The sequence below is a fragment of the Lytechinus pictus genome, chromosome 9 (genome assembly GCF_037042905.1).
Source record: "Lytechinus pictus isolate F3 Inbred chromosome 9, Lp3.0, whole genome shotgun sequence".
In the NCBI taxonomy this organism is placed as follows: Eukaryota; Metazoa; Echinodermata; class Echinoidea; order Temnopleuroida; family Toxopneustidae; genus Lytechinus; species Lytechinus pictus.
Window position 1 is genome coordinate 24,287,468 of NC_087253.1, and position 10,840 is coordinate 24,298,307.

The window sequence follows — 10,840 nt, forward strand, 5'->3', positions numbered from 1 at the left end:
TGATTGTGTGCAGTTTTCTTTTTGTTTTCTACTTTCTTTTTTTTTCCCTTTCTCTCTCTCTTTCTACCATGGCAATCAATGTTTTGAAAATGATATTTCGAATAGGAGGCACTGAACAAGGCCGTACGCATATCTTTTTTTTTTGGGGGGGGGGGGGGGGCAAGATGCGTAAACATTTGAACTTGAAAGCGAGTGAACGAAGTGACCGAGCTTGTTATTGGGGCGCTTTTGCATTTTTAAAGGTAAAATTGAAGGATTTTGTGCACACTTTTGGTGAGTTTTGTGAAAACTTTCTGGAAAAATGAGGGTTTTCAAAATTTATGGGGGAGGGGCAGTTGCCCCCTGCCACCCACCCCCCCCCCCCCTAGCTGCGAATAAAGTTCGTTACTATTTAAAACTCTTTTATTTATGTATTTAATTAATTAATTATTTATTTGTTTATTTACTTATGTATTTATCTATATATTTATATATGTATTTATTTACATATTTATTTATACATTTATTTATATATTTATTTATACATTTCATTTATTCATTTATATATATTCATTCATATATCTATCTATCTATTAATTAATTGAATTATTTATTTATTAATATCATAATATTAGAAATGATCCTACTATATGGAATATTAACAACACTTTTGTAGAACCCTGTAAAGTTTTACAATTAAGAAACATATCAAGTATATATAGTACATCAAGTACTTCACTAGTATATATAGAACATCACTAGTATATCAAATAATATAGTCCTAAGTTATCAGACGACTTAAAATGCATTCACCACTGCATGATGAAAGCTTGATACTATAGATTTCATTGTGGGATATATTTAGAGACACCGTACATCCGTTGAAAATATGGAGATCAAGTAAAAAAGATTAAAAATTCTAAAGAACACACAATGAAGACATCATCTAGCTTTCTTGAAAAAAAATCCTTTTCTATCACACTTATGTTTTAACACCAAACCTTGCCACATTTCTGCCCCCGATCGGTCTGGGCAGACATTTTAAAAGCAGTTGTCATCGAGTTCTATTTGCTTTTCATAATGGCGTTTAAATTAAGGATAAACTGAACCTGTCACCTTCAGCTATGTAAGAACAAAACAGTTTTTATCACTCTTTATGGGTTTGCGGCCGACCGGCCATGTAAAAGGATACTTTATTTCACAGCAAGGTCGAAAATGGCGCTTGTCGGGAAAATGGCTGGAGCGCGCGTTGTACATTGGCGTGCGGATTACAAATTTTCAGGCGCCAAAACTGACGGTAAATGATACCAAAATCGGAGAGAGGGACGGTAATAGTCTGACACCATTTTGTATTTGAAAGGATCAAGCGAAGATATCTTTATGGAAGTTAATATGTGAGAGAACACCGAAATCATCGGAATCAGAAGGTAATATAACTGAAGCCATAATCAGTTGGGCCTATCATAAACCGAATAAAGAGATTTTTAAGATTTAAAAGAAATTCCGTTCCCTTTTATTAACATTACTTCTCTGTATCAGTTCAGAAATATATCTACAAATAACAAAATATAATGAATATTATGAAGTTTTACTTTGTAAGAATTTAGCAGATACATCAGAATAACAATTTAGAGAACTCGCGTTGGATATAAAGAATGAATAATTTGAATGATAATAATTCATATGCCCATATTGATAAGAACGAAGAAGCCCTATCGATGATGATACAGCTGGATGTTTTGAACACAAAGAAAACAGCTCAATTGACCACGGCAAAGTTAAAACATACAATTGTAGTGGACTAAACAGACAACATTTACAAGGCTATTGGTACACCGTACGTTGTATAGGCCTATCAACTGTGATGTTGATAACGTAATTGTAAGATTGACGCCTTATATTTGCGTATATCGTTATCACTCCTAATATCTATAACGCTCATACGCACTTATCCACGCATGGTTGACCTAATGCACATTGGATTCCGTTTGTCCGACATTTATGACTCCAAAAACTTTATTTTTTATCTCAGGGCCCGGGGATATGACATGCAAGGAAAGATTGGTCATTTTTGTTTTAAAAAACCCCGTTTCGTATGCCGTCGATGTGGTTTTTTTTTCTCTTTGGAACTATATAGACAGGATTATAAAATTAGATGACAGACTGTAATGTAGATAATAATCGACACGCCCTAAGCAAGTTCAGCTTTGATTTTACTCTTCGCCTTTTGGGTTTTAGGCATTCCGCTTAAACCAGTTCGTTGGTCAATCTCGTATGGGTTTTGGTTTTAAATCCTACATTCAGCTTTGTTTAGTGCTCGGAGAAAATGGGAGATGGGAGGAGACGGAGAGGGAAAAGGCGAGAGGAGAGGGGGAGGAAGAATGAGATAAGGGGGGGGGGGGGGCAGGGGGGGGTTAACTGAAAGCTGAATGCAGTAAAAAAAATATATATATACTGTACAAACTGAATGAAAATAGGGAATGGAAAGGGCGATTGTTTTCAAAGAAGAAAAGAGACAGAAAGGAATGGAATAAAGGGAGACGGAGAGAGAAAAACTACAGGGATAAACGTAACAAACTCAATAGATATCAGTATAAAAAAATACCTTTATTGCCGTTGCTATTGTTGTTAGCTTGTTATCTGTTCTGAGGAAGAATGCTTTATCTTTACATTTGCTTGATTTTGAATTTCGGTCTGTTGTTGTCATGTTTTCATATTTTCTGGCCCCTTTTAAATAACCCCAATTTAGTATGAAAACCATACATGTTTCGAATGGTGGCATGTTTTGTGCATATTGTAAAAAAAAAAAATCATTTTTTATGTGGTTAAACACCCCTACACAATACATGCGAAAAAGAAACAATGAGTTGCACGCGTGCCATACCTGTTTGCAGTTTGTGCAGAGGAAAAGATGGTTTGAAACTCAGAGATTGTTACCAAAACTATTTGAGGGTGGCTTTGTAAAAAATAAATATTAATTGATTTATTGTCAATAATTTTTTTTTGCACTGATAAGACAGCTACCAATCATCTGATTGTTTGTAGAAAAGGAGAGACTTGGTTCTTAACATTAACGCTCAATAAGTATAAGAAAATGACCTGTAAAATACTACAAAATAATTGTTTAAAAATAGTTGCAATGGCTAATAATGAACCTAATTTACATAAAAGGAAAGATACCCATTTGTTTGGGATAGTAAGGCAGATGATGCGGTTTTTTTTTAATGCACAGCATTTGGCGTTGTTTTAACCACAATAGGTCCATGTTTTAACCAACAAGCAAGCTTGTTCCATCTTAACCCCATATCGGACAACCAACTTCATATTTAAGTCTAATGCTTGTTGAAGTAGGAGAATAGCTTAAAGGTTAAGTCCACCCCAAAAGATGTTGATTTGAATCAAAAGAGAAAAATAAAACAAGCATAACGCTGAAAATGAAAATTTCATCAATATCGGATGTAATATAAGAAAATTATATGACATTTGGAATTTTCGCTTATTTTTCACAAAACAATCATATGCACAATTCAGTGATATGCAAATGAGAGAGTCGATTATGTTCCTCACTCACCATTTCTTTTGTGTTTTTATTGTTTGAATACAATATTTCAATTTTCATCAATTTGACAAGGGCCATCTTGACTGAACCATAAAGTGTTTAAACAATGGTAATTCCACATTATTCAGGGAGGAATACAACTTTATTTCATAGTACAATGAGGAGGAACTAAGAATATTTCATATTTCAGATAATAAAATACGGAAGAAATAGGGAGTGAGTGACGTCATCAGTTCCCTCATTTACATACTGACCAGGATGTGTATATAACTGTTTTGTGAAATTAAGCGACATCCGATTTTGATGAAATTTTCAGTGTAATGCTTGTTGGATTTTTCTCTTTTTATTCATATCATTGTTTATGGGGTGAACTTGTCCTTTAAGTCTAATGCTTGTTGAAGTAGGAGAATAGCTTACGTTCCCCCATTCATAGGGAATCACAGCACATCCTCCCTGGTGTGTTAACATGGTTAAGGGGTATAGATAGGGGAATTCTTGGCCGCATCTTTTTTGCACCCCACCACGCCCCTTGACAAACCCCGTCCGCTCTTCTTGATACGTACGACAAACACAACACCATCTTAAGAGGGGTGAAACTTAAACTTGAGGGAGGGTACAAACACACCCCTCCAATTATTCCGGTCGCAGGGGGGCATTATCCGACGTGTTGCAATTCCTGACAAAAAGGTGTTGGTATACCAAGAGCTTGGTGCTAATGCGCCCCGCCCTTGTCGCATCACGGATAGTTTTTGAGCGGGCTTTGATGTTGATGTTAACACGTATGCGTCCCGTTCGCATTGCCGGTTTGTCTGGTTGCGTGTTGTATTTATAAAGCACTTGTTTGCATTTATGCACTAGGCGGCAGTCACACACAAACACAACCAGCTACTGTACTATGTCATTGGTAATAACGTAAAATCCTTTTGTCGGTTTTAAGGGATGGTCCAGGATGGAAATATTTATATCTCAATAAATAGAGTAAAATTCACAAAGCAAAATGCTGAAAATTTGATCCAAATCGGGTAACAAATAACGAAGTTATTGAACTTTAAAGATTTGCATTATTCCGGTGAAACAGTTCTAAGCATGTATTTATGAATATTCATTAGATGGGCTGATGATGTCATATCCGCACTTGTTCTTTTGTATTTTATTATATGAAATTAGGTTTATTCAAAAAATTTCTACCAATAACTAAAACAATTGGATTGACAACCGATTAAGTGCATTATTTATTTATTGCTGCAACTTATTTTATCATAATGGAGACACATCATTTACACAAGACTGAAAAATGAAAAATTTATGATTTCATGTAATAACATAAGAAAAAGGAAAGTGGGGATGTGACATCATCAGCCCACCTAATGACTATTCATGATGATTTGCATAAAACTGTTCACAAAATATTGCTAAACTTTAAAATTCAATAACTTCGTTATTTGTTATCCGATTTTGGTATAATTTTCAGCATTTTGCTCTGTGAATTTTACTCTATTTATTAAGATATAAATATTTCCAGCCTGGACCATCCCTTTAAGTCGGTTTTGCCGTGTGACTGCAGCATAACCTTGTGCTCACGGTCGAGTGTGACTGAAGCGTAGGCAACACAGAAATTGTGGTGCGCAAAGTATTATCTTCATACGTCAACGTTTGAACGTGGTAGATGTTGTACACCGCTTTCACAATGTTCAAGTGAGAAAGTTGACTCAATGTTGACGTGCCTTTAGATGTAACGGACTTGGGATTTGGGCTTCATCGCCTGTCATTCATTTCGTCGAAAATTTGAGTGACACTTGGCAAGATTAAGAAATAAAAATGAATAAAGTTGTAATAAAAAAGAAAGGAGATGTAATATGTAAAATTATAAATAAACGAAATGAAGTCTTGAGAAAGATTTGTCAAAATAACCAATCATGTTGATGTTCTACTAATGATTTCATTTCAACAATAATTCATGACCAAATATTCATGCATTAATGGAATTATGGCAATGTAATATTTGATAACTTATTCCCCAACTCAAAAAAGTATGACGTAATTCATTGCGGTATATTCAGAAAGACCCCCCACATAGCATCAGTAGTTCGTCTATCATCATTTCTAATCAGCCATATTACTTTTAAAATGACAATGACCTCTTAAAAACTATATGCTATTTCTTTTCGTTATACTCTCTCTGAAATAGCAGTAGATAAAGTTAGATAACCATGCAATAGTTGTTTTTATAAACGGTTTCGATTTGTTGGATAGACATCTCACCTCTTGCAAAGAAATCGAGGGCAATCGATTCCTATATTATCCTAAACGTGTTATATAATTCAATAACTACTGGGCGGGCAATAGCATAAATTCACGCGTCAGATGCGTTTACCCAGACATATGTTATCTTTTAACGACATAATCCGAGCATATTGTTATGAAAATATTTTGAATATTTCGTTCCGGTGTTGACGATTCCCATCTCTTTGTCAATTCGACAATTTTCAGGGTTAATTGTTGTATTTAGGGCAAGTAATTGAGTGCCAGATGGCCTTAAAAATCGTTAAAATTTTGATGAGGATTGCAATAAATTGTGAAATAGAATCGTGTATCTGATCTAATTAATGCATTCATTGCAATGATTAATATTATTGTTTAGAATATCTGATCGCGATTCAGTCATAGACTCCCTGTAATTAAATGAACAATTAACATTAATTATGTACGACTTTTATTAATCGAGTAAGCTGGCTGATGTTTTTCTATCAATGAAAATATTTACGTAAAGCAATTGTCTGTAAAAAAATGAAAGTTTCGACTTAGCTGATTGATGATTTTAATCAAGGTTAAACTGCTGCATAAAGTTTTATAAAAATGAAAGCTCCAATATGGGCTACGTCATTATCAACATAATGTGTAATTCATTATGATGCTAAGATTTATAATCAACAGTTTTAAGCCTATACAAGTTTAGGCACAGTAATTTAAAGATATTTACAGGTTATTTTCGTCTCCACCATGTCCATGTCTTATTCTACAGCCACCATTACGACTTCTACTGGTAGTACTAGTTCTACTCATCCTACTCCTCTTCCTCCTCCTCCTCCTCCTCCTACTACTACTACTACTACTACTACTAGTACTACTACTACTACTACTACTACTACTACTACTAGTACTACTACTACTACTACTACTACTACTACTACTAGTACTACTACTACTACTACTACTACTACTACTACTACTACTACTACTAGTACTACTACTACTACTACTACTACTACTACTACTACTACTACTACTACTACTACTACTAGTACTACTACTACTACTACTACTACTACTACTACTACTACTACTACTACTACTACTACTACTACTACTACTACTACTACTACTACTACTAGTACTACTACTACTACTACTACTACTACTACTACTACTACTACTACTACTACTACTACTACTACTACTACTACTACGTCTACTACTACTACTACTACTACTACTACTACTACTACTACTACTACTACTACTACTACTACTACTACTACTGCTACTACTACTACGTCTACTACTACTACTACTACTACTACTACTACTACTACTACTACTACTACTACTACTACTACTACTACTACTGCTACTACTACTACGTCTACTACTACTACTACTACTACTACTACTACTACTACTACTACTACTACTACTACTACTGCTACTACTACTACTACTACTACTACTACTACTACTACTACTACTACTACTACTACTACTACTACTACTACTGCTACTACTACTACGTCTACTACTACTACTACTACTACTACTACTACTACTACTACTACTACTACTACTACTACTACTACTACTACTATACTACTACTACTACTACTACTACTACCATACTACCATACTACTACTACTACTACTACTATACTACTTCTACTACCATTCTTCCGAAAAGTAATGATCAAAGTTATGTCATATTCGATTATTGGTTTCATATTCCCCTCTTGGTGTAATTATTGTCTAGACTTTAGGCCAAAGTCATTGCTCGTGCAAGGAACATAACACACACGAGTTTACTTAGCCTTACAGGTAAGTTTGAGTTTCGTGCTTCGACAATAGCACTTTACTCGTGGCATGCAAAATAATGTAGAGAGTATGAAACAGAGAGAGGGGAGAGAGAAAGAGAGAGGAGAAGGAGAGTGGGAGGGGTGTTGATAAAAGGAAGAGAGACATGGATGATATAGAGACCATGGAGACAGACACAAAGACGAACATACAGACAGAGAAACAGACAGACTTAAAGGAAAAAAAAACATAGTGCAGACAGACCAAACAATAGAGAAACAGACAAAAAGACTGACAGACGAAAAGAGAAACAGACAAAAAGTCATACATGATAGACGAACATTCATGTATAAAGACAAATAAAAGTAATGTAGGATGGGAACTGAAATGTGTTTGAAAAGAGAAAGAGGAAACGGGGAATCATGGCAAAAGACAAGTTGGAATAATAGAATAAGATTTTTTTTAAAAGGTGTGAGACGGAGTTAAGTTACATAAGACAATGGTGGAAAAGGGGACATAAAGAGGAAGAGGGAGAGACAGAGAGAAAGGGGGAGGAGATTTATGATAGAGAAGGAGCTAGCTTGTGGGGTGGCAGAGAAAAAAGTTGACAAATATTTGTTTGTACCTATATGGAGATATAAAGATAGGAAGCTAAAAGAGGTTGAGATTGATAGCAAAAGAGAGAGAGATGAAGAGAGAGAGAGCGAGGGGGGTAAAGACGCGAGGGAGCATCAGTCACCAACAACACACACGCACACAAATCCATGAAAAAAAAGAGCAAATGAGTTTACTTAACTCTTTATCCAAAAGCTCTAGGTGCTCGTTTTCTACCTTTTTACCCCTAAAACATATCAAACACTTGACTTTTCTGTTAATGGGAGATGTTTTGTGAATTAAGATCAACTCTCTTTGTGAAAAGAGGTTAAATTGACAACAAGTTGTGGCCACAATGAGCACCGGAAAACCAATGAATAAAACAGTATTTATTTTACCTGCGTTTAAAAGAGCTCACTTAACTCGTTTAATTTGAATGAGTAGCGGTTCTGTCATGACATTGCTTTGCAAGAATAGATATTTTGACGAAATATACTTGTCGTGCTTAATTGTAGACAGGGATGTAGGTAGGACAGATAAATAGACAGATGAACAGATACTGAATGATTGATAGATTAGATATATAATATATACATCGACAGACAGATATATAGATAGATAGATAGATAGATAGATATATAGATAGATAGATAGATAGATAGATAGATAGATAGATAGATAGATAGATAGATAGATAGATAGATAGATAGATAGATAGATAGATAGATAGATAGATAGATAGATAGATAGATATATAGATAGATGGATGGATGGATGGATGGATGGATGGATGGATGGATGGATGGATGGATGGATGGATGGATGGATGGATGGATGGATAGATAGATAGATAGATAGATAGATAGATAGATAGATAGATAGATAGATAGATAGATAGACAGATAGATAGATAGATAGATAGATAGATAGATAGATAGATAGATAGATATATAGATAGATAGATAGATAGATAGATAGATAGATAGATAGATAGATATATAGATAGATAGATAGATAGATAGATAGATAGATAGATAGATAGATAGATAGATAGATAGATAGATAGATAGATAGATAGATAGATAGATAGATAGATAGATAGATAGATGGATGGATGGATTGGTGGGTGGGTTGATGGATGGATGGGTGGGTGGATATATAGATAGATAGATAGGAAGATAGATAGATAGATAGATAGATCGATCGATATATAGATAGGACGATAGATATATTCCCCCTGGAATATATGTAAATGATGAATAAAATGTAAAATACTTTTATGGAAAGATATCTGGAAAGTAAAGAGTTACCATGGAGATCCTCTACAAACTGACCATAATTGTAAATGAAACAGATAATTCAAAAGAGTGGAAAAAGAACAAATCAAAATTATGCTTGTTACTCTATCATAACTACAACAAAAACATAGGATTGCAGTTACCCTCTTCAAAATTTTAACCTGTCAATCTGCTTTATCTGCATCTATTTCACGAATTGAATTAAGATTGAGTAAAAATCTGGAAGTAAAAGAAGATCGGTCCGAAATATTGACACTGCCCAATACCTTAATCACAGACCAATGATACCAGGTACAAAGAGCTTTACATTTTAAGGGCCTGTGAAGTACCTAGTCACACAAGCACTTTGCATTGAGAGCATTTAGTGGTGTATGTTTAGCTAATGGCTAAATGATATGGCCACCAATCGTCATCGAGGACCAATGATGGTGTCCTTAAAGTTGCATTCCAACTTGCGAAGTCGGGAGGGGGGAGGTAATTGAGGCAAAACATTAATGTTGCAAGTCTTCCAAAGTTTGCCCAGACTTCGTTGAGAAAACAATTGCCAAACACCACTCCAGGGTTGATCACTTTTTTATTTAAAAATTCGTACATTTTGGGGGGAGTTTTCATCCTCTGATGTTATAGACTGTTTCCTAATTTAATGTTTCTTTCTTCTTTGATTTTGTTTCTTTGTGCTCTTTGTTAATAGGAATGCGTTATTTCCTTCGTATCATTCTTACATGACATTCCAACATGTCCATAACGATTGCGTGGCGTTTCAACAATGTATTTACTGTACGCCCCTCACTACTAGATAGCTCATCATGTTATTTCTATTATTTCGATGGGACAGGTTCGTAATTCTTGGGCCCCGTAACACAAACGTTAGCGATCATTTGCTAAATGAAATTACCTAACAAGATCATCGTTTCATGCGCATTTTGCTCAGTAGACTGACTAGGAACCAATCAGAACTGCTCTTTCGAATTAACGGTTAATCGCTAACCTTTTTTACGGGGCCCTGTTCGAATCGTGAAATGAATCTCGAAGCCCAAATATTTCAGGCTCCGTAACAAAAGTATACTGGCACTTTAAGGTGAGAGGGTCGCTTAACGAGTCAGTCAGAAGCTAATTGCCCCAGTGCAAATTTACTTGCCACCCCGGCTTGGCTAATCAAAGAACAGTTAGCAAGTTTTCGATGTATTTGCCCAGCACCCCTCTGTAACTAACTTCCTGTTATGTTTACACCCCATCAGAGTGCCTTAACTCCGATGTTGGTGGTGATGGTATTGGTGGTGGTGGTGGTAATGTTGTTGCTGGTAGTGGTGGTGATGATGGTAGTCGGGTGTTGAAAATGGTGGTCGTA